This window comes from Trichosurus vulpecula, chromosome 9 (genome assembly GCF_011100635.1).
Source record: "Trichosurus vulpecula isolate mTriVul1 chromosome 9, mTriVul1.pri, whole genome shotgun sequence".
Classification (NCBI taxonomy): Eukaryota; Metazoa; Chordata; class Mammalia; order Diprotodontia; family Phalangeridae; genus Trichosurus; species Trichosurus vulpecula.
Window position 1 is genome coordinate 49,108,240 of NC_050581.1, and position 26,230 is coordinate 49,134,469.

Consider the following 26,230-nt stretch of genomic DNA (forward strand, 5'->3'; position numbering starts at 1 on the left):
TGATAGCCGAGAAGTAGCTCTCTACTAGAAAGTCTTCCTCCCCCGCCCCAACTCCCCTCCCCACTTACCTTGCATGTTTTGTGTGTGTGTGTGTGTTTTGTATATATAGGCTGTCCCAAAAGTTTTAGCTCAGTGATGTTATTACAGCTTAAAAATGCACTGATATTTTTGGGATACCTCATGTATGTCCATGTTTATTTCCTGTAACAGAATAGAGACTCTTTGAGGGCAAGGACTGTTTATCCTTTTGTCTTTGTATCTCCAATGCCTATGACAGTGCCTGGCACATAGTAGGTACTTAATATGTCTATTGATTGACATAAAAATGAACCATCAGCCTTAATCACTCTATTAAGAAATTTTGTTTAATTGTTGTTGACTTTTTTATGGGAAACTACAAGTACTAACTCTGCACTTATCTCTTCCACCTCATGGAGCTTAGGGGAATAGCACCCCTATAATCTGGAAAATCCACTAAAATTTTCTGGCCCTCCCTTTGTATCAGAAAACAAGTCTGAATTTTTTTCTTTGTCTTTTAGGAGTGTTTACAGTACCTTATTGTGAAATTGGGGTTGATATTATACATGTTTTTTATGCATTTCTGAGTTTCTAAACTTTTCCTGTCGTTTTCTGGCCTTCGTGTGTCATCTGTGGCTTCTGCAAAACTCCCTGTAACAACAATGTTACTAGCAGCTGCTGTGGAGGTGTAAGACTAATAACACACAGGAGGGCTGCTAGCACAGGTTCTTTCATCTGCTTTTCTAAGGAAAGCAACTTTAAGGGGTTTACAATCTCACTTTAATTAAACATACATATATCATTCACTTAGCTCAGGGGAAAAAGTCAGCACCCTGAACTTCAGAACAAATACAAACAGAAATTATATGAACAGAGCAAATAACACAAATCAGCAGACAGGGCTTCTAAATGTCTGTCCATAGCAATACATAGATAGTTACCAGAGAGAGAAGCACCAGCATCTAGGTTTTCAGAGCCAGAGGACTCCTTAATGGCTACCTAGATTCTTGTCTGGCCAAATCATACAAATGCTCTTCCAATGAGTGAGCCCCATAGCAAAATGCTAACCTCAGAGTATATATACACTTCTTCAGGGTCAGAGGGCATCACAACCATGTGACTCCAACTCATGTGACTTAAGCTTTCATGTGACTTAGGTAGGTCATCAAAGACTCTTGATTCAATCAAAGGCAAGGCTCAATCAAAGGCCCTTGGTTCCCTTAGTGCTGAGAAGTACTCCAAAAGGAAAAACAGGGAAAAGTCCCACTTTGCTTGCCATTACACTCTCTCAAAATTTCCATTTAATTTATTATGCTGACACATGATATACGCTTTGAGATGAAGGTTATAGACACTGTCAGCCCCAAAGAAGAGTGTGATACTCAGTGTGAGAGCTATGTCCCCAAAAATATTTATAAAAATAAATATGGAATTTAGTTTAGAGGTTAGTGAAAATATATATTTTTCCCATCCAAGTTGATGGACCCTCTGAAATCTATCCACCAGTAGACCCTAGGTTTATAACCATTGAATTATAGAGTGGCCCACAGGGTTATTTCTGTTGTTATATTTTCCAAAAGAATCTTCATGTTCCTCATCTTTCCCACTAAAACCAGAACACTTTCCCTTAGACACTGAGCTCTGATAAACTTTTCCCCTATCTTGCCCAGAACCAGGCCTCCATAATGTTTGCTCTCTCCACCATGCAAGCTCTCTTCCTCATCCTCCTATCTAGTGTCCCTGTATTGGTTGTCTCCTATCATTAGAATATAAATTCCTTAAAGACAGGGACTATCTTGCTTGTTTCTTTTTGTAAGGATAGGGACTATCTTGTTTACTTCCAAATGTAGGCCCCACAGTCCTTTATGGTGAAGCAATTTGTTATAAAACTTTTTTGCTGATCTTTTCCACTTTTCTTGTTTGTTTTCCTTCCATTTTTGTCACTTAATGTCCTTGGGTGACCTTGCTTAGTTGGAACTCTTGCCAAATTTTCTTTGAGTTGGTTTTGTCTTATACAGCTTCTTTCTATTTCATGAGACAATACTGCTTTCAATTATCCATTATCCTTCTTTGTAAAACCTTACAAATGAGTTTAGATTCTAAACCGGTGCTGCCTTTGGCCTTCATCTTTCTCTCTCTCTCTCTCTCTCTCTCTCTCTCTCTCTCTCTCTCTCTCTGTTTCACAAATAAGCCAAATGTTTGCTGAATAAGTGTTTTTGTTGTAGCAATGAATTTGTATTGATTAAACTTCTGAATAAAATGATTATAATGTTTTGATGTCATTTTTGTGTCATTTACCATTTTTATGATTATTGTTTAAATTCTTAGAGTTGAGTTATTTTGGTAACATGGTGTGTTTTTCTAAATAGAATTCTTCCTTTTAGCTTTTTACTAATAATGGTTAGCATTTGCTAATTCTGATCTTTGCTCTGATAAACTACTGATCTGTCTGTACATAGGCTGCTAATTTAGGGATAAATGTCACATCAATAAGAAGTATTTTTAGATCTGTTAAAATATAATCAATTTCATTTTTTGTAATGTTATTTGTTTCTCACCATGTGTAGCATCTAACAATTCTTTTCTCAAAAAACATATTCATGATGTAAAGGCAAGAGCTTTCTATGTGGTCTGCAAGTCTTTGGTCATTCCTTCTTCCTGGGCCATACTTTCTAATTTATATGTTTGACATCTTCATTTTTTCCCATCTTTGCACTGTCACTGAATTTCAAAATAGTTGTTGATTTAATATGGAGGAGGGGACCTTATTGAGCTCTTCATAGAATTTTTCTATCTCTTCATCCTCTGCCACCAATGTTTGTGCCTAATCTGCCACAATTTATGTGGTGGCATTTTTGCAAATACTTCCCACAAAAACTGCCATACAAGATGACCAAATATCCCATAAAGTTAAAACATATTGGCACATTGGCATTACCTCTGAAACATACAATATATCCCTTTGGACATATACCAAAACCAATACCACCAATTCCCTTCTTTGCCTTTCCAATGAGCCATCTTGCTATTTAGCTACAATAGCCTTCATTTTTCTCATTTTATATGTAGTGAAAATGTTGATTGATATGACTTAGCAATTCCAACAGTTTATGCAGTCATTGGTCATTGGATATGCATCTTACATGTAGAATAGCAACCACTAAAGTTTATAGAGTTTATAATTCTTAGAATCCTCTGTGTGTGTCCTCCTATTACCATGTCACAGTCACTATAGGTATGGAAGGGAGTCTCCATGTCCAAAGGCCGTTTTATAGGGGCTTTGAGGTTGTTGGTTTTTTCATGGAAAGCCATGACCAAAGGATTTATTACCAAGATGGCAGCCTATTGCTGCTGATCATCTTACACAATGAGAATGACTTTCGAGAAGCCAAGTTAGTCTGTTTCTGGGGTCATACTCAAACCTTTTCCAACTTGACAACACCTACCAGAACTAAGACTTGACTGATATAGCCTTTGAGAACCCACAGCAAGCTCCATTCCATGTTGATCCATTAGAGTAGGACTTTGTGAAAGGTTAATAGAGAATTTACTTTGGGGGATGGGAAAAACTGCTGCCAAGTGACCAATGGGTCAAAACAAATTACATCAATACAATTAAAACAAAATAATCAACCAAAAGAATGGCTTAGGAATCAACCTAACAAGCACCAGCAACCATGAACACTTCTATATGGGAAGAGAAAAGAAAATGAGGCAATGGTGAATAGGCATAGCTTTTGAGAACTCAAAGTTGCCATGATGAGGTAGGCATTGGGGTTGCATTTTGTAGAGGAAAAGCAAATTGTAGTTTTCAGAGATCCTTGTGGATTCTATTTTGTAGGTATTGAAACATTGGAATAGACTTGGAAATTGGCTAAATTCGTTATAGTAGCGTAACGACAAAATTTATATTTTTCTGAGGTAGGACTGATCTTTCTTAGATCATGGAACCCTTTGGCAGTCTGATGAAGCCTAGGGACCCTTTCTCAGAAGAAAAAAAATATGCATAGAATAAAATGTATAAGATTACTATGAAATACTGTTATCAAAATGCTGAGAGAAAAAAAGAAAAAAGTTCATGAACCTTAGGTTAAGAGTCCTTGGAGGGAATATGGTACCTATCATCAGACAAATAATTATTTTGAAAATAATGTTAAGCTTGTGTGTCTACTGCATTAAATATGAATACATTAGCATACATCCATATATTCAGGTTCTGTGATTTTTGTCAGTGTGAGAATCTATGGCGTTAATTTGATCTGGAAAAAAAGCCTATGTCTTTCTTTAAAAATAGCAAAATAGGATTTAACCTACTTTCCTTTTATCATTTCCTGCTTTCTCATTCATCATCTGGAAACCTGCTGCTGCTAAGTAGCAAACAGAGAATGGGAAAGTAGAAAACATGCTTCCTCAAAGTATAGAATTGTTCATGATTCTCAGACTCGGACCATTAACAAATTGCACTTAGACTGAAAAACCCAAGCTGGCTGACCTGTTGCTTTTAATTATGGCACAAGTGTGACATAAAATTATTAGAAAGCCCTGATTCCTCACCCTGCTAAGCTACATGTTCCTACGTATCCACCTACGGTATTTTATGAAACAGCAATTTTGCATACCAAACTATTCTCAGCAAGATCAGTACCCATACTGAGATATCGAGTTATAAGAAACCTTGAATCTTTTGACCTTTGTGGGTTTACAAAGCCCTGGCACCCTCCTATATCTTCTCTTCAGTTACTGTAAATCTAACTTATTTTGCATAAAGGAATATTCTTGGCATGTTTGTACCAACTCCCTGAGAGGGTCCCAGCTATTCTTAGCTCTACTGGAAAGAACTCTCTTGCAGGTGACTTGCCCACTTGCCAGAATGTGTGTAAGACCCCTGGGGATCATGGCCATTGCCAGAGAAAGAGGGATGGTTCAGCACCATATGTGACTGCATGCCTCTCCCAGCGACTTGGTTATTTCTGTCTTTGTTGCTCGCTTCCTTGAGGCTGCAGACTGCTCCTGGACTCCAGTCCTAAGTCCCCTGACCCCATCCTAAGAATGCTAAGCACTAAGAAACTGCTTGCTGAAACATCAAGTCTAGTTTATTGAGTTTTCATTTCAGGGGATTTCCCGAACCCCTCCAAGCTTTTCCTGGAACAGAAAAATTTTATTCTTTAAATGAACTAGGGGGGACAAGGTTATGCAAATTTGATAAATTTGTGCATTATGTCTGCCCCCTCCTAGAGACTGCAGTTGCTATGAAAGATAATAAAGGTCATGGGGAGGGAATGAGAACTCCTTAGCTAAAGGTAATTTTGAGTCAGTTAGTGGGTGGGGCTGATCTTAAAAAAAAATCATATACACCCCTGAATATAGGAGGCACTTGGAGCAACAGAAAGAATGATGTCTCTGGAGTCAGAAGACTTGAATTCAAATCCCACCTCTGACACTTTCTATCTGAGTGTTCTTGGGCAAATAACTTACCTTCTTTAACTTTTTTTATCTATAAAATAAAGACTTCCACTGTAAGTCTATGATCCTATGATCCATGTGACAAATAGGGACTCATTCATTCTAGTTCAGTAGACTGTTTAGTTGGTGTTGAATCTTTGATTCCTAAATCCTGGGTATCACCTCCTGCTAAACCCAGTAGACTTAGTGGTGCCCCCGGCTTTGACCTCATCACCTCTTTTGCCAGTGCTGCTGAGTCCTAATCCATACATAATTCCACAAATAGTTAACACTGGCTTCTTCTTTAAATATTCTTCCTGGCCCTTCTGTTTCCTAGAGCATCATCCTAATGTTATTTCCTTGTTTAATGACCATTGAGAGAATAATCATATTAATAATAATAATAATAATAATAATAATAACTAACACAGTTCTTGCTTTAGTAAGTGGACCAATAAGTGGATTGTTCTACAGATCTCTTCACAAAGCAATATATAATATTAATTTAACCATGGATATAGAGAAAGGTGGGAGAGAGGGAGGAAGGAAGGGGGCCACTGCGCCTGTGGAATGAGGGAGACAGCACAAGGTTCAAGAACACGTAGGGGTTGGAGACTCTAGGATCAGAACATCTGCTATATCTTTCATGTTGTCAGTCAAAAATAAACACAAAATCAAAAAAGATTTTTAGAAAAAATTTTATTATCAGGTTCAGCAGAGGGGAGAGCTAGGAAAAAATGTGGCTAGCTCCCCCTTGGGCCTCTATAAGTTAACCACTGAATGACCAAAGGGAAATTTCCAGACAAGACATATTGGTTTCTTGAGATGTATATCATCAGATACGTATAAACATACAATAAAGATTGGGTAAAGCCAAAATATAAGCTATTGGGTGAACCCAAAACAAGATCTTGGTAGGGTCTTGGAATTCCCTTCAGCAGTCTCTGGCTCCACTGGAGGGTCTTGGGGTCAGCATGGCCTGTGCATAAGCTTTGGGTTAAACAATATCTAACCACACAAGGTTAGGTTCAAACAATATAATAAATAGTAAGATTTTCCAAACAATATAATAAAGTTTTCCCCACAACATCTTAGGTCAGGCAATAAACAAGTCTGGTCTAAACCAATCTGGTTATTCACTGCACAGGGTGAGGGTTGCAACATTTGTGATTTTCCCGGGGATATTTACACAACCCCACCAAATGCCATGGTCTAGATTAGGTCTGTCCAAAATATGCGGCCTGCATGCGGCCTGCAGTGTGATTTTATGTGGCCTGCCTGTGGGTTTCAATTTTCACGAGCAAAAAAAAAAAGATAATAATTTGCATGGAATGTGTATTAGATTTTTTAATTCCATCACTAATAAATAATCTCTGTGTTAATTTTCTTTGGGGTTTTTAAGCAGTATTGTGGACGGAACATATCACAGGGAATTTTCAATCTATCTGTGGGATGTGTTCCATCTGTATGATGCAGACTAGTTAGTATGCACCTAGCTTTATACTGTTGTGTTGTCGCTTTGTTGTTTTGTGTTTGTTTTTGTGCTTCGTGCCTTCACCTGTCATATTGATGACGTGCGTTCCTCCACTTTCTGTTAGTGTACTGTATTTTTTATTCTGGGTGCAGCCCTCAAAGAACTATTTTATTTTAATGTGGCCCTAAGATAACCTAAGGTTGGACAGCCCTGGTCTAGATCAATGTAGATATCATTCCAGCTCCTGTGGGCATCCATGTACCAATACTATATTGATGAATTCATGATGATATCTGGTGATTTGCTGTTACTACAGCAGTATTTTGACCAGCTACTCTCCTCAAAAGGGGATGGGCAACTCCAGCAAGGCACATACTGTGACATTCTAAGGTTTGGTATGGTCAGGTAAAACCTGGGTTATGCCTAAAGACCGTAATTAACAAAATTCAAACTCCCACTGCTCTTACTACTATAAAAACTATGCAAATATCTTTGGGATTGTTAGAATATTGGAGCAGTTTTTCCTCCCCCTGCCTGTTCTTGCTTAATGCTTACAGCAACTCTATCTAATCATAAGGAAGGAGGTTAAGTGGGAATGGGGCAATGAACAACAAAATGCCTTCATTAAAGCTAAGAGTGATAGCACAGGTTAGTGCACTATGTATCACAGACCCTAGGCTCCCATATGAATTAGATTTTGCTACATTTAATGAGGGATTTGTTGGGCTCTGTGGCATCACACCTAACATTACATATAGCAGACCATTGGATTCTGGTCATAACTGTTTTACTTTGCTAGGAAAACAACTGCTAACTGCTTTTCAGCCTTCCAACAAGAGATGCCCCCCCATCCCCAGTGCCCCTTTGAACATCTATACCTCTTAATGGGCAGATTGATAATAGTTTGACAAAGCCCACTTCTGTGTTTACACAAACTCCTACACTGATTAAATGGCACACTTAACTTAGCTCAGTGGCACTCTTTGTCTAATGACATGATATTTCAAAAATTGTTACTAATTTTACTCTTATCAACCTGGCTATTGTACTGTTATTGTTATGTAATCTGATTACCTAGTACATAGAGTGAGTACATTGTGTGGTACATGAAGAACTATGCTACAATTGCTAGATCTGCAGAGGTGTGCCTATCCACAGTGAGAGCTGATATCTATTGAAACTTAGAAATTTTTGTTAATAAAGAACATGCAACGTGCTCTAATTTTCCAAGTCCACAATTAGGTTCTTCTCTTATGCTATGTATGTGTTTATTTTGTTGGTGAGCTTTATGATGACAATATACCAATGTCATGGCAACCAGTACCCTTAAAACCCTCTTAAATCCTCCCATCACAGCGCCCTAGAAGTATTGCAGGAGAGGTATGTGTAAAGAGTATGTGGTCCAAAGATGGAGGGATGAACACATAAACATTTCTTGCTAGGTCAAGAATGACGTGTGGCTACAAGTCAACTCCATCGTGGTTGAACATTTTCACATTCTGCTTGCATCTTGAATGTTTCAATTCCCTCCCTTCTTAAGTAGATTCAGTGAAACACATACATAGCTTAAGGACTTAAGCCAGACTTATAAGATGGGTATGTCCTGCTGCTTATTGTCCATCACACCTTGTTAACTGCAGTGGCTTTCTGTAAGTAAATCTCCTAATAAAGCTTGGACTGATCACCCTGGCTTAGTGTGCCTCTTTCCTCAGAATTCTAGCATCACAAATAGATACAACAAGGCAATTTGGTATCCTGGTCTGCAGCGCTACCTTATAAGATAAATACTGCAGATATTATTAACTCTGTTTTATAGATGAAGAAACTGAGGCCAGAGAGGCCAAATGGCTTGTCCAGAATCACATAGCTAGGAAGAATCATTATGTGGCTTTAGAATCCAGATCTCTCATGACTCCAAGTTCAGTATTCTCTTCAATATCCCATGTTGCATTGCTGATGGTTTTAATAAACCTTTTTTTTATATTTTTACTTTTAATTTGACTTCTTTAGAGGTGCTATATTTTTTTAAAGCAAGCAAATGAATGAAAGATTAGGATATAAATTGGGCTGTGTTAATTTCAACGTGGAAATATAATTATTCTTAAATTAATTATTTCTAGGTCAATTGTGGATCTAGAAATGATCATTGATAAACCCAATCACTGTGATTCTGTTTTGTATAGTCATTAATGGACAATGGTGACATTTTTATGGGTCATACAATAATATTCTCAGGTGTGGAGACTGCAGGGTTCAGGAGAAAGAGAACTGAATTTGAAGTCTGAGGACCTCAGTTTGAATCCTAGCCCTGACATTTGTTATCTATGCTATAAGATCTGGGGCAAGATATTTCACCCCTTTAGCCCTCAGTTTGCTCATCTGTAAAATAAGAGTGAGTGGGATGCAATGAAGACACCTCAGGGGGACCTAGACATATGGAATTCCCAAGATGCTGCAATACCCCACACCTGGCCCCACTTTGACACTATGCCCAACTTTACTGTAAGAACAAGATTAGCTACAGAATGTTCCAGGCAGAACTCCCAAGGTCAGTGGCCTGAAAAGGGGGAGATTATAATTGTGCAGATGTTGCAGAATACTGATAACCACACCTGCCTGTACTTTTTCAATGTCACTCTGTACTTTTTGCATATCTTGCTATGCTTTTTCAATGCCATGGGGGTCGGCAGAGGGGGGGAATTCCACATTTAGATTGTACCCTCAAAAGCTCATGACTCTGAGCCAAGAAGAAGGGGGTTTGGGAAAGGGGACCTGTGGTCAGGGTCTATGAAAAGTCTATTCTTTCTGCATCTGGTGTGGTCTGACACGGAGAGCCCTCTCTGTGTGAGTCGCCTTTCTCGCTAGATCGTAATAAAATTCCTTTCTGCTTTCTACCTTGAGAAGCCTCTGATTTTAATTTGGGTAAGGGTTTCTGTCCCACACAGCTATGGGGGCCTGTCCAGGATCCCCCTTATTTGTGGAAGGGTTCCCCAATCAATTTGAGGACGGGTGCCAGCTGGCCATTTGCTAGCAGTCCCCGGAGGGCTTGGAGGGATTTCTTTTCGTTCTTAAGGAACAGACCTGAAGAGAGGTACTTGGAGAAAGTGGAAATGAAAGTAAGTGGAGCTCCAGACATGCTAGCAAAAACTGTCAATAGAGAAAATTGAATCCCAGTCATGTAAGTTGTATGCACAACCCAAGTAAGTAAGACCCGTGAGTCCTATAGAGGGCAGGATCGGTGAGTTCCTGGGTGACCATTAGGGAGAGAGGAGGGGAAGGTCTAAGCAATTCAAGTCCGTAAGGCTCCCTCTTCTTTAAAAAGGGAAGAAGGAAAGGTCTAAGCGGTTTGAGTCTGTAAGGCTCCCTCTTCAAGGAATTCAGCAAGACCAAGTAAGTTCTGATAAAAGAACAAGATCTTGTTAACCATGGGTAAAGAACAGTCTAATGTGGCTAGCGCAAAAAAAAATTTTCATAATGTTCTGGAAGATAGTCCTCTTGGGAGTAGACTTAAAGACTGGAACAAAATGCCAAAGTAGAAAGGGAAAGATAAGAGAAAATAAAAATGCTGGCAATGTCTAATTTGTGCAGTAGATTTCTAATGGTCCTCTCTGAACTTTTGGATTCATCCTGTTGTTTTCTGTCTGTGTCTGTTCTGTATTTCTGTGTTTCTGTGAAGAGAGTGTGTTATCTGACTCTTCTTGGAATGCAGCTCTTTCTTCCTCCCAACCCCTGACTGCAGCAGCATCAGAAGGCAGGAGAGAGAGAAAGAGAAATATTTTGTGGTTTAGGTTATATGATGGAAAAGGCAAGTTGAAAAGGGTAAGAGAAGTGTCAGGTCAGAACGAGAAAGAAATAAAAGCAAGAAAGTTTAAGCATGTAGGAAAGAGAGGAGCATGTGTAGAAAGTTTAAGGAAGGTATGATCTATTTCCACAAACAGTGTGAATAGAGGTTTTGAGAGTAAAAGGTTTGAAAACTTTTGGGAAAGTTGTTGAAAAAAAAAACAATTCTCTTTCTATCTCCCTTCATTCCAATTCTGGCCAAATTTGGAATGTGAAGAGAGATAAGAAATAAAGCAAGAATCTTTTACCTCAGATTTAAGTGAAATATGTGACATGTTTAAGATAAATCAGAATTGATTTGGCACTAAAAGAGAGGAAGTTTGCCGAGCTTCTATTGAATTACTAAATTACTTAGGGAAAAAGGGACTTCGGGTCTCAAAGGGGAAGTTACAGTTTATTGAAAGGGAAGTTAAATACCTGGGGCATCTCATTAGTGAGGGAAGCAAGAGGCTAGGTCCTGAAAGGGTGTCAGGAATCCTCCAGACTGAACCTCCAAGAACCAAAAGAGAATTAAGGAAGTTTCTAGGACTAGTGGGATACTGTAGAACTTGGATAGACTCATATACAGTACTGACAAAACCCCTGTATCAACATTTATTGGAAGAAGAACCTAATTCTGTTCAACGGATGCCAGATAGCCGATGGAGTTTCTGGCAACTAAAGGAAGCCCTGGTATCTCCACCAGCTTTAGCTTTACCCTCTCTAGAAAAACCTTTCCATCTATATGTCAATACAGAAAAAGGAGTAGACTTAGGAATTTTGGCACAGGTAAGAGGAGGGCAGAAAAGACCTGTGGCCTTTCTTTCTAAAGTCTTAGACCCAGTAGCCAGAGGATGGCCCACATGCATACAAGCTGTAGCTGCAACAGTCATCCTGGTAGAAGAAAGTAGAAAACTCACCTTTGGGGAAGCCTAACAGTTAGCATACAGGTGGAAAGGTGGTTAACAGACTCCTGGATCTTGAAATATGAGGCTATTTTATTAGCAAAGGATGACTTAGTATTGGTCCAAGATTCAAGTCTGATTCCAGTTTCTTTTCTTACTACCATGGGATCTGGGGAAACAGAACTCGAACACTGTTGTTTGGAGACAGTGTATTTTCAAACAAAGGTTTGAGAGGACCCCCAGGAATCACCAATACTGGGAGCTAGAAATATTTTCATAGATGGGTCCTCTTGGGGTGTAGAGGGAAAAAGGAAGAATAGGTATGCTATTGTTGATGGGGACCGGCTTGCTCTAGAGGAAGCAGGGAGGTTGCCAAAAGACTGGTCAGCCCAAACTTGCAAATTGTATGCCTTAAATCAAACCTATGAGATGTGAAAAGTGGAAACATCTTCACGGATTCTAAGTATGCCTGGGGAGTGGTACATGTGTTTGGAAAGATTTGGGAAGAGAGGGGAATGATAAATAGTAAGGGCAAAGGATTGGTCCATGTCACTCTACTAACGCAAATCTTAGAGAATCTGTTATAACCAGAGACAATTGCTGTCATCCATGTCAATGGACATCAATCTGGCCACTCTTTTGAAGCTAAAGGGAATCAATTGGCAGATCAAGAGGCAAGGTGGGCTGGGGATGAGGAACCTGAGCATAACAGCCCCATGTTGGTTTTAATCCCTTCCTTCCCTCTGAGACTACCACCTCCCTCCTTTTCCAAGGAAGATGAACAAAAAGCCCAGGAGTTAGGGGCCCAGAAAAAAGGTAAGGGGAATTAGTTCTTCCCTGGTGGTTGAGAGGTCCTAAATAAGGAAAATATGAGACAGGTGTTGCAACATCTCCATCAGGACAGCCATTGGGCTGTACAGAATCTGTGTGATGCGATCTTAAGTCGGTTTGTATTGCCTGGTCTTTGCATTCTAGAGAGACAATTGGTAGAGGGCTGCCTTGTGTGTCGAAGGACAAATGAGTCAGTTCAACACCAGTCTCCTAGAGGAGGAAGGCCCCCTGGGATCAGACCTTTCCAAAGCATCCAGATTGACTTCACTGAGCTGCCCTGGGTTGGCCACCTCAAGTACTTGCTGGTCATAGTCCACCATTTAACCTCATGGGTGGAGGCGTTTGCCCTGACCTGAGGCTGCTGGCAAAGTTATTATAGAACAAATTATTCCTAGATATGGGCTAGTGGAGCAGATAGACTTGGACCAAGGTACACATTTTACTTCCAAGGTCCTCCAATCCCTAGTACAAGCCTTGGATATTACCTGAGAGTTTCATACTCCCTGGTATCCTCTTTCCTCTGGCAAAGTGGAGAGAATGAATCAGGAAATTAAGAGACAGCTCACTAAACTGACTTTAGAGACCCAATTACCATGGACCAAATGCCTACCTTTAGCACTCCTTAGAATCAGAACTAAACCCCGGAGGGATATTGGGTTGTTCCCTTATGAGCTCCTTTGAAGGCACCCATATCCCCAAGGGAAGCAGTGAAGAAGAGAGCTGGGATCTTATACTTAACTGTAAGGATAGATTTCTAAGGAATTATGTACATTTTCTGGTGAGGCATTTAAATGTGTTGCAGAAAAAAGGACTGATTGCCCAGATACCACCTTTGGGGTTCCCAATTCACAGATTTCAACCCAGAGACTGGGTGCTGATCTGGACTTGGAAGGAAGAGAAACTCACTCCATCCTGGAAGGGACTGTTTCAGATCCTGTTAACCTCAGACAGGGCAGTTCAAACCACAGAACGAGGCTGGACCCACCACACATGAGTACAAGGATGGGTAGTCCCTCCTGCTGAGTGGACAATTGATCCAGTAGATTCAGGGAAATTGAAACTACACCCACCTCCTGACTGGTCATGTGAACCCTGAATCCCTGCCCTTATTGGTCAGGATTATTATCCTTCCAAGTGTGTTAATCCCCTTTCTATTCTTACTAGTATTGGTGTTTGGAATCTTTGCCTGTGCTTCCACCCCTCTACATAATCACTTTACTTGTAATCAAAGTGTAACACCATGGGGATTCCCTTAATGCTATTTCTGATTTGTTCTGTAACTCCTGCACAGCTCACCCCTATACTTTGGCTGGTAGAAGGAAATAGGTTTGAACAATTAATGGAGATTGTAGCTCAGAGCTTTAATCTAACTAACTGCTGGATCTGTGGTGGGCCCCCAAGACTATCCCAGTGGCCTTGGGTCCTTGTCCCCCTGAAACCAGAATGGCTTCTAAGTAATAGATCCATGGTCAATAATGAAACAGGTTTTGGGGAGGTTTGGGAAGAGCATGCCTGGTACCTTGCTGAAGAAAGGAAGGGAATATATTGCCTAAATCAAACAGGAGGGAGAATTGTACTAGGGGAGAGTCATTGTGAATGGACTTACATAGGAGTCTTAGAGATAGAGCTATGCAACTGCACTAAGGTCTTGGAAGAATGGGATAAAAAGGGCACAAAGGACCCAATAACTCTCTTGAAAGGTCCTGAAAAGATGAGGCTTTGGGAGGAAATGACCCTGTGTGAAGGGGCAGAGGGAATTCTACAGATTTCCCGTGTAGACTGTGGATGGATCTATGAAACTGGTGTAAGGGGGAGTTACCTCCCACATTGTTGGAGTAGAATGAACCAGACAGGAGATTCTGGTACAATATGTTGTAGCTGAGAGGGAGATGTAGCCCTATGGAAATGTCAATATCGAAGTGGGAATGAAGGTGGACCCCTAGGACCCTGTGATATGAGTAATTACCCAATAGTAAGAAATAGTTCTAATATATATTGGGACAAACAACCAGCCTTGAAAGGGCATTACTGGATTTGTGGTTCTACTGCTCACACCCACCTCCCACTTGACTGGACTGGAGTATGTTATATTGGACTGGTCCTCCCCAAATTCTTTTTCCTTTCAGGAACAGAAGGAGGTCACCTTGGGGTAAGATTGTATGACAACCTCAATCAAGGCTGAGTAAAGAGGTCCCTAGATACCTCTATTGTCAGAACAGGAGGTGCCAATGGGTGGGGGAATAAATGGCCCTCAGAAAGAATCATCCAAACCTATGGGCTGGCCACTTGGGCCCAAGATGGGAGTTGGAGTTATAGGACCCCAATCTATACCCTCAACAGACTAATTAGACTCCAGGCAATAGTGGAAATCATTACCAACCAGACATCAAACTCCCCGGATCTACTGGCAGATTAAGCTACTCAGACAAGAGAAGCAGTCCTCCAACATAGACTAGTCAGACTATCTGCTAGCTGAGGAAGGCGGTGTCTGTGGGAAACTAAATTTATCCATGTGTTGTGTAAAAATTGATGATAATGGGAAGGTGGTAAAAGAAATTACTAAGGATATAAGGAAACTGGCCCATGTCCCAGTTCAGTCCTGGTCTTTGTCATTTGGTACCTCCTGGTGGTCCTGGTTCGGAGGAAGCTGGTGGAAACAAATTCTATGGTTTCTCTTGTTAGCAATCAGTGGCATTATATTATTACCTGTTTGTCATCCCTGTATGATTCAACTAATCACCCACATAGTTAGGGACTCCCTCTCTAAACTGGTCAGACTGGAAGTCAGGACCAAGGGACTCACTAGGATGATGATTTTAAGGAAACAAAGGTGGACCCCAGTAGAACAAGAGAGCAGAGTTGGCCTGGATGGTTTAGAGGTAGAAAATCATGATAAGATGGTGGAAGAGTTGTACCAAGAATGGTGTGAGAGGTCTTCAATGGATAAAGATAAGAGGAAAGATTGAGTGGGATACAATAAAGACCCCTCAAGGGAACCTAGACATATGGAACTCCCAAGATGCTGCAATACCCCACACCTGGCCCTGCTTTGACACTATGCCCAACTTTACTGTAAGAACAAGATTAGCTACAGAATGTTCCAGGCAGAACTCCCAAGGTCAGTGGCCTGAAAAGGGGGAGATTATAATTGTGCAAATGTTGCAGAATACTGATAACCACACCTGCCTGTACTTTTTCGTGTCACTCTGTACTTTTCCCATATCTCGCTGTGCTTTTTCAATGCCACTGGGGGCGGGGGGAGAATTCTGCATTTAGATTGTACCCTCAAAAGCTCATGACTCTGAGCCAAGAGGAAGGGAGTTTGGGAAGGGGGAGCTGCAGTCAGGGTCTATAAAAAGTCTATTCTTTCTGCATCTGGTGTGGTCTGACACTGAGAGCCCTCTCTGTGTGAGTCACCCTTTCTCGCGAGATCGTAATAAAATTCCTTTCTGCTTTCTACCTTGAGAAGCCTCTGATTTTAATTTGGGTAAGGGTCTCTGTCCCACACACCTGCCTTCTTAAGTAGATTCAGTAAAATACATACATAGCTTAAGGACTTAAGCCAGACTTATAAGATGGGTATGTCCTGCTGCTTATTGTCCGTCACACCTTGTTAACTGCAGTGGTTTTCTGTAAGTAAATCCCCTAATAAAGCTTGGACTGATCACCCTGGCTTAGTGTGCCTCTTTCCTCAGAATTCCAGCATCACAAATAGATACAACAAGGCAATTTGGTATCCTGGTCTGCAGCGCTACCTTATAAGATAAATACTGCAGATATTATTAACTCTGTTTTATAGATGAAGAAACTGAGGCCAGAGAGGCCAAATGGCTTGTCCAGAATCACATAGCTAGGAAGAATCATTATGTGGCTTTAGAGTCCAGATTTCTCATTACTTCAAGTTCAGTACTCTTTTCAATATCCCATGGTGCATTGCCGATGGTTTCAATAAACCTTTTCTTCTTTTATATTTTTACTTTTAATTTGACTTCTTTAGAGGTGCTATATTTTTTTAAAGCAAGCAAATGAATGAAAGATTGGGATATAAATTGGGCTGTATTAATTTCAACGTGGAAATATAATTATTCTTAAATTAATTATTTCTAGGTCAATTGTGGATCTAGAAATGATCATTGATAAACCCAATCACTGTGATTCTGTTTTGTATAGTCATTAATGGACAATGGTGACATTTTTATGGGTGATACAATAATATTCTCAAGTGTGGAGACTGCAGGGTTCAGGAGAAAGAGAACTGAATTTGGAGTCTGAGGACCTCAGTTTGAATCCTAGCCCTGACATTTGTTATCTATGCTATAAGATCTGGGGCAAGATATTTCGCCCTTTTAGCCCTTACTTTGCTCATCTATAAAATAAGAGGATTGGTTTAGATGGCCTCTCATATCTAAATCTTCCACTTTTAAATGTTCTATTCTGTGGGGTCCTGGGTACATTTTGTCATAGTTGTTCATCTGTTGCTGTTGCTGATTTCACCAGTATAGGGAACTCCCCAGTGTGGGAACTCCTTCCACTGATGCAATACTTGCACCTTAGAGTTTAAAGAATTGTCTAGGACACTGAGAAATCAAGTGACTTGCCCATAGTCACATAGCTGGCATATGTCAGACACATGCCTTGAACACCAATCTTCCTAACTCGAAGCCCGCCCTCTATCCAGTGACAAGTTGCCTTTCCTTGGATGTTAGAAACAATGTTGGAAAAAACATAAAAATGGGAGAGTAGGAGGCTATTTAGAGGCTCATCTAGGATTTGAAATTCAATATCTAACAGTGTAGCCAGTTCTACTCCTTTTCAGGTTTCTCATTCCCTTCCTTCATTCTCACTTCAATTTCAGTCTCACCCCTCACCCCTCCTCCTTCCCTCCCCCACCCTGGTACTAAACTATAAATCCTCTTTCTTCCTTCCTGTTAAACACATAATAATTTAAATATTTCTAGCCAGAATGCAATAGGGACCCTTATTTGCAATAAATTTACATATTTATTTGCTTGCTTACTTATGTTATAAATGCAAAAATGGCAGGACAAAGGTTTATATTTATGTTATAAAGCAAGAAAAGAGATTCTCTAACTGATCATTTCTGCCTTTGACTAGATAGCCTGTTGGCTAAGTGGGTCTTAATCTGAGGTCTGTGAATTTCCTTAAATTTTTTTTTATAACTGTACTTTGTATAATTGGTTTCTTTGGCAATCCTGTGTATTTTATTTTATTCATTTAAAAATATCCCGAGAAGCAATTGTGGTAAGTGAAATCCGCAATAACTGAGGAAATAAAGGTTCACGTTTCCAAGCAAATCAATTTATTGCCAAGATGGTCAGTTGCACAACAAATTGGGACCAAGCTGTCTCCAGCAGGCACTGGACCCCGAATACAGATTTTGCACAAAATTTTATAAGCAAATAATAAACCGTATATAAACAGGATGTAAGATTATGTAATCTGATTTCTTATTGGAGGAAAGATCAGGAACTGTCTGAGTTGGGAGGAGGAGAGCGAGTTTGGGGACTTTCTCAAATGCGAAAAAGAATGTTGCTCAATTCCCACAGTTGGGGTGGGGGTGGGGTATTAGAAAATAAAACCAAGTCTCAAAATGGAGTCAATTTTACAAGATGGAGCCAGTTTGGTTTGCACAATTCTCATAGCATCCTTAGGCTTCACCAGACTGCCAAAGGGGTGCAGGACACAAAAAGTTTGAGGACTCTTGCACTAATACGATGAAGCTTGTCTCTTTTGGTCTTCCAGTGGACAATTTGTGATTTAATTCGTAAGTAAGGTGCTCTATCTAATAAATTGGGTGGGAAGAGTCATGGGTTTGGAAAGAGAAACTCTCCTCCTTACTAGCTAGGTGGACATAAGCAAGCCACTATGGTATGGTAGATAGAATACTAAATTTGGAGTCATGAGGAGCTGGTTTCTATTCTCACTTATAATGCTTACTACTGGTGTGATGCAATACAAGTCACTTAACCTCTCTGAGTTCTAGTTTCCTCTTCCGTAAACTGATCAAGTTGGAGTGCACGGCCTCTAGAAGAAATGAAGAACCCCAAAGTGCTTAAGGGGTTAGATCCCTTATAACTTGCCTTTTCTTAGAGTATTGCCCTTTGCTCTGAGAAGCTAAGGGACCAAGGATGTTTATAGATTCAAGAAAGAGAAAGAAAATAGCCAGGTTGTCCAGCTCATTTCTCCTACAGAAGAAAGAAATCATTTAAGGCACTCTATCTGGTAAGTAACTAAGAAGTTCATAAAATCATAGATGTAGAGACCAGAAGGTATCTAGCCCCACTCCCTCATTTTCCGGGAGAGGAAGTTGTGACTTGCCCAAGTTCACACATAGCAAGTATCACATGAGAAATTTGATCCCATATCCTCAATCAAACTATGCATACCCTTTGATCCAGCAATATTATTACTAGGTCTGTATCCCAAAGAGATCATAAAAAAAGAGAAAAGGACCTACACATACCAACATATTTGTAGCAACTCTTTTTGTTGGTGGCAAAGAATTTGAGGGGATGCCCATCAACTAGGGAGTCACTAAACAAGCTGTGGCATTGTAACAGCAAGCACTCTGGCACACCCAGGTTGGCTTGCTAGCACAGGTTCTTTGATCTGCTTTTCTAAAAAGAAAGTCAACTTTTAAAGGGTCAACAATCTTCTTTTAATTACATTCACTAGGTCAGGGGAAGGGTTAGCACCCTATACTTGGAGAAAATAAAAGCAGAGAAAATAGCACAGAGATCAACAGACAGGGCTCCAACTGTCTGAACAAAGTAATACAAACACCTACATACACCACTAGATCAAGGGAACACCACTACATCTGAGTAGTCGGGGGCTCTTAACAAATGGCTACTCAGAGTCCCATCCAGGGACTTCTCATGAGCAAGCCCCCAAAGCAAAATCTCACCTCAGAATATATATACACTTTTGGCTAATAGGCTCAGAGCCAGAAGGTATCACAACCCTCGAGACTCAGTGCCTAAATAGGTTACTACCAAAAGGTGTGAAAGCCTTCCTACAAGCAAGCTTCCCAGTAAGCAAGCCTCTCTCTAAGCAAGCTCCTCCTTAGGCAAGTTCCTCCCCCAATGGGCTCTGTGTGACTCAGGATATACCATAGCTGTGATTGAACACATGTGGCCTATTAATGGACAGGGAAGATCTTCTGCATTAGGAGGGCAGAGTTTATAATCTCAAAGAGGATCATATACATGTCTGAAAGGTTTGGAACTGCCGGATATAAGAAACTCTCAAAGTAGAAGGCAGAAGAATCAAAACATATATTTAGGCTCCACAGTAACCAACCCATGAACCAGCAACCCCATTTTGATATATTGATCGAAAGCTTCCAGGCCCAATAAGTACGCCTTGAAAGAGTAACCAGGAGGCTACAGAGAAGCATGATTGCATAAAGCAAAATCATGCTTCCCCCTCTATGGTAAAAAGATTACCCACTGGCCTGAAGTCCTTGTTCAGCTTCCTCCCGTAGGTCAGCTCTGCCACTGGCAGCTCCTGCTTCAGCTGTGGCTATAGCAGCCTCTGGCTCCAACGGGAGCTGCTTTTAACCATCCGGCTTCTGCGGGGGTGTAAGGTACGCCGGGGGAAAGCACAGGTTCTTTCAATCTGCTTAAGCAAGGTGAAGGGGTTGACCAGGAAAGCACAGGTTCTTTCCATCAGCTTAAGCAAGGTGAAGGGGTTGACTGGGAAAGCACAGGTTCTTTCCATCAGCTTAAGCAAGGGAAGCAAGCTGAAGGGGCCGACAAGCTTACTCCAGTCCAACATACAAACAGCATTCAGTTCAGGGGAAAAAGCCAAACTAGTCAAGGGCACTTGTTGACTAAGTGCTAAGGAGCCCATTTTTGGTTGCCAACACACTCCACCCCTTGTTATAGGATACATAATCTAATCAGCCATGTATCCTAGAACATACATTGTGATCCAATTACAAAGGAAACTAAAACATATCATTCATAATAAAGCAAAACATATCATTTGGTGACATTCCTAAATATTGGTTTATGATTCAAATGTGATCCACCCCTAGGTCCCAGCAAGATAACCTCTTCAATCAATCATCCCAAAAATAATTATTAATAATTCAAATGTCCACCCCTAGATCCTTGTATCCATTACATAGGATCAATAATATCATAACAATAAAACAACACAGCAAGGATAACACAAAATAAGTAAACAGAACACTATCATCATTCCCACCCCCCTTGAACAATTGGGGCTCAAAATCTTGGGGTAAGGGGTGAAGGTCTCATTTTCCATAGCTTCTTCTTGCTGAAATTGAATGTAGAAATGGCCCTGCCCCAAAAAGTCCCATTCCAGAGGTCAGTTCTTTAATGAGCTGGCAGGAATTCCAAGAATGCTATGTGCTTAGGCAGTCACCAGAAAGTGCAGGGTGCTTAAGCCTAAAGGAAACAGAACTAGCAACAAGGTTAGCCAAAACAAAGAACAAAAAGAGTAGGCAAGTATGGGGTATTATCCTTCAAATAAAATCATCTCAAGTTTGGTTGAGATTTCAGTTATGCAAAGATCCAACATCAGAGCCAAACTCAGGTGGGAAATGTTTCTTTTCAAAAGGAACATAATGAGGAAGCCAAGAGGATCCCACCCTAGATAGAGACTAAGATTGTCCTCTCAGCCTTTCCCCAGATGTACAAGGAAACACAATGAGAAAACTAAACTAAGAGGATCCCGTCCTAGGTAGAGACTAGGATTGTCCTCCCAGCCTTTCCCCAGATGTACAAGTTTTCATCCGTTAATCACACAAGGTCACCTTCACTCTGAGTGGCTTGTGGGCTTGCAGGAGCAGTTCTTATTTCCCTATTTCTCCTGTTATCAAGTCCTTTATCTCTGTACATTCTGTATAATTCATTGGTTGGAATGCCATCTATCATTTCAAAACCTACCCCTGCTCTCAATAGAGCAGTAAACATTTCTTTCCTTATTACTCTCCTTTGGCGCCAAGTTGGCTGGTTATTCACCCTTCTCTCTCGAGGAGATCTATCCCTTCCCCAGTCACCTAAGTCATGTAACTGTAAAATCTTATTTATCACTGTTGTAAGACGGCTCCCTACTTCCCCAAGTAATAAATTCAAAATTAGTTGTTTATAAGCAGGGGGAGCTGTCCTAATTATTAAATTCCTATGAGGCAGTCCCATTGGATCATTGTAATATTTGTCTGCAGTTCCTATCATAATGGCAGTCTTCATTACCTCCTCCTTTAGTCTCATGATACAATCTCTAAGTGAATACCAGGGTCTGTGCTCAGTGGGCCACATAGAATCAGTGGCATATTTCTTATTGCATCCCACAGCGGCTAATGCCAACAGAGTAGTCCTGCTATCACCATCTCCTTGCTGATGATGTTCCCTAAAAGCTTGTTGAACTAGAGGATCATGGCTGATACCTATGAATCTCATACAGTCTGTCCTATCTACTGATATTCCACTGGCCCCTTGATCACTGAGTCTTACCATCCAAGATATTAATGGTTCTCCTATTCTTTGGCTGAATCTACTCAAAATATCTGTGACCTCTTGCGGCGAGAAATCTTCCTGAATTTCCCTTGTAACTGAATCTTCACGTCGGGTTTCTGTCTTCCTCCTTTGTATGGGTCGAGCCCTTGTCTGATCATTTAACCATCTCCTATTCTCTGTGTGAGGGACATCCTGAACCCCAGTAGTGTTTTGTGCCTCAGCCCCTAACGCTGTCTCATTTTCCCCCCACTCACTTCCTCTGCCACCATGGCTAGGACGAAGCAGGCAGTCAGGCTCTTTCTGGGCTGGGTTGGAATGCACTCTTGGCTTATTTGGTCTCCTGTTGCTCCTAGCCACATTAATAGAAAAGTTCTCATTTGAGTCAGTTTGGTCTCCTGCTATCTGAGATTCCTCTTCTTGCTGTGGGGTAGGAGTGCCCCCATGTCTTTCACTTAATCTCAATCTTTCGTATACTAGCCGGTAGGCTGATAGCACTATCCAGCTTTGCCTAGATAGTGATGCCCCTGACTGAATCCCAACTTCTTGTAAACACTTTTCCAAATCCCTAGGATCTCCTCTCCGTAGCCTTGGTTCCCAGTTTTCACAGGGTCCAGCTTTTTTAGCCAGTTCTTTTGCTAGGGAGGAATAAAATGGATCCTCCCATCCTGGGATATTCATCTCTTCCTCTGAAATTGTTCTGCTTCTAAATAGAGATCTCATACCTAGCGATCCCGTCCTCGTTGCCAAATACATTAGGAGGGCAGAGTTTATAATCTCAAAGAGGATCATATACATGTCTGAAAGGTTTGGAACTGCCGGATATAAGAAACTCTCAAAGTAGAAGGCAGAAGAACCAAAACATATATTTAGGCTCCACAGTAACCAACCCATGAACCAGCAACCCCATTTTGATATATTGATCGAAAGCTTCCAGGCCCAATAAGTACACCTTGAAAGAGTAACCAGGAGGCTACAGAGAAGCATGATTGCATAAAGCAAAATCATGCTTCCCCCTCTATGGTAAAAAGATTACCCACTGGCCTGAAGTCCTTGTTCAGCTTCCTCCCGTAGGTCAGCTCTGCCACTGGCAGCTCCTGCTTCAGCTGTGGCTATAGCAGCCTCTGGCTCCAACGGGAGCTGCTTTTAACCATCCGGCTTCTGCGGGGGTGTAAGGTACGCCGGGGGAAAGCACAGGTTCTTTCAATCTGCTTAAGCAAGGTGAAGGGGTTGACCAGGAAAGCACAGGTTCTTTCCATCAGCTTAAGCAAGGTGAAGGGGTTGACTGGGAAAGCACAGGTTCTTTCCATCAGCTTAAGCAAGGGAAGCAAGCTGAAGGGGCCGACAAGCTTACTCCAGTCCAACATACAAACAGCATTCAGTTCAGGGGAAAAAGCCAAACTAGTCAAGGGCACTTGTTGACTAAGTGCTAAGGAGCCCATTTTTGGTTGCCAACACATCTTCATATTCCATTAACATTACAGGCATATAAATGCAATGGAATACTATTGTGCTATAAGAAATGCCAAGCAGGTGGATTTCAGAAAAACCTGGAAAGACTTACATGAACTGATACAAAAAGAAGTGAGCAGAACCAGGAGAACATTGTACACACTAACAGCAACATTGTGTGATGATCAACTATGACTGACTTAGCCATTCTCAGCAATGCAATAATCTGAGACAATTACAAAAAGCTCATAATGGAAATACTATCTACATCCAGAAAAAGAACTGTTGGAGTCTGAATGCAGATCGAAATATACTCTTTTCACTTTTTTTTTGGTGGTTTTTTTCTTTTGACAGATTGTAATTTTTTCCCAAACGATTTCTTCTTTCAAAACATGCTGTTGTTTGTCCTTCATTCTTGAAGAGCACCATGACATCAAGGAGGTGATGCCATGATGTGCAAGTGAATTGGATTTAAGTGAGGTAGGGCTGTGCAAAGTCATTAGCCTCACTTTCTCCTCCAGAGCCATCTGGGTCCAGTGGCAAGATATACATCAGGAAGACTGGAGATGGCCCTGGATGCAGTGGGAGACTTTGGCTTTTTTAAGCTAAGGTTTTTAATAGGTCTGTTTGACTGAGGCAACACCCATTCAGTGATTAAGGCTAGGTTAGAAATGAGGCAGAGAATGGCCTCTTTATCTAGTTAAAAAAATAAATCTAGGAGGATAAGACGCTCAGAATTTCTGCAATTGTTTCTGTTAAATATCAGTATGGAAATAGGTTTTAAGTGATTGCATATACATAACCTATATCAAATTGCTTACTGTCTTAGGGAGGGAGGGAGAGAAGGAAGGAGGGAAGGCAGGGAAAAAGAAAATTTGGAATGAAAAATTTTATAGAAAACAAATGTTAAAACTTGTCTTTACATGTAATTGGAAAAAAATAAAAAAACTATTAAAAAGAAAAAAAATATGGGCCATCTAGACAGAGGTAAGATAGATAAGAGATAAATTCAAGAATAGCCAGGTTGTTTGCCATGCCTTGTTAGATAACAATAGGTCCCAGCCCAAACCTCACTTGGTCATTGTTTACCATGCTTTGGTAGATAACAATAGATCCCAGCCCAAGCCCCACTTGGTCATTGTTTGCCATGCCTTGGTAGATAACAACAGATCCCAGTCCAAACCTCACTTGGTCATTGTTTGCCTGCTTTGGTGCATAACAATAGGTTCCAGCCCAAGTCACACTCTGATGGCTCAGAATGAATGTAAACAGCAATTGTTTCTGTTTTGGCCAGAAACCCTGTTGGTCTTGCCCACCAACTAGGTAAAGGAGGCCATTCTCTCCCATTCTCTCCCTTATTTCTTACCTAGCCTTAATCACTGAATGGGTGTTGCCTCAGTCAAACAGACCTATTAAAAACCTTAGCTTAAAAAAGCCAAGGTGTCCCACTGCATCCAGGGCCATCTCCAGTCATCCTGGATTCAGATGGCTCCAGAGGCAAAGGAAGGCTAGTGACTTTACACAGCCATCCCTCACTTAAATCCAATTCATCTGCAAGTTATGGCATCACCCCTGATGCCATGGTCCTCTTTGAGAATGAAGAACAAACAACAATGACCATATCACCCAATTATTCAATCAAACAAAAAGAGCTATCATTTAATCAGCATGAGAATTCCTGCTCTCAATAAAAATCACATACAGAGAACCGATGAACTCTGAGTGCAGATTGAAGCATATTTTTTATAAAAATGAATACTAAAAAAATCACATCATATTCATATTTTCTCATCCTGTGTAATTCTCATCTTTGTTTTCCCATAAACCAGCCAAAGGACATCCCTTGGACACTGAGCATGGTAGGGTGAGAAGAATTCAGGGGCAAGAAGGAAGGCTGAAAGGAAGTGTGAGAATCAGAGATTCAAGTTTCACCTCCCTAAAGTGTACAACTAGTAAATTGCTTATTGCCTAGAATTGTAAATCTGGGACTTTATGATTCTTAGAAGACAAGTGCTAGGTGGAAACAAGATGATATGTTATCACTTCTATCATTCCCCCAAAATAATATTGTTTTCTTCCTGGATGGAAACTGCAAAGTAATAGATGTTTCAAAATTAGAATAACGTTAAGCCAAATAGTAATCTCCCAAATGATTTAAATTATTTATTACCTCCCTGCACCCCTCAAATGCAATATGGGCTTTTTCATGCAGTTAGTTAAAGGAATACTATCTTTCAAACATTTGGCTTTACCTTTCTCTTGTCCTGCAGTCATAGTTTAGCCTCATGCTCCATCTTCTGGAGAAGAAACAACATGTAGTGACTATACCATATATTGACTAACATTCAAAATCTCTCTCTGGATCTGTCAGACAATTCCTTTCAGTGTCTCATGCTGAGTTTATTTTCCCCCTGTTGGAAATTATTTCACTTCTCTTGGGGTGTTGCTTATTTTCTTTCTCAAAGAATTCGAGGGTTCAGTAACAGTAGATTTCGCTTCTGTATCTATGTTTTTTTTCTTCACTAAAAGACCAAGTGAATTAACTTTTTTCCACCCACTATGAACTTTCTTTGATCTAAGGTATCAGTGAATAGGTAGTACATGTTATTTTCTTGCTTCCTTGAGAAATCAACTTCTCTGCCCTTTTGTTACATTTTATTCATGCAGACTTTATTCCACAGTCCCTTTATGAATGTAGATTTTAGGAAATGTTATATTTGCTTCGTATCGTCAAAGAAAACAATATTGATTAATTTCTTTTTTTTTTGTCTTCAGAGTGCAGG

At 40.6% G+C, this 26,230-nt stretch overlaps 1 pseudogene; it reads left to right on the plus strand.

Annotated features, from left to right (window-relative positions):
* The first annotated feature begins 11,401 nt into the window (after positions 1-11,401).
* The window catches only part of LOC118832100, a 91,855-nt pseudogene continuing 77,026 nt past the window's right edge, over positions 11,402-26,230 (plus strand).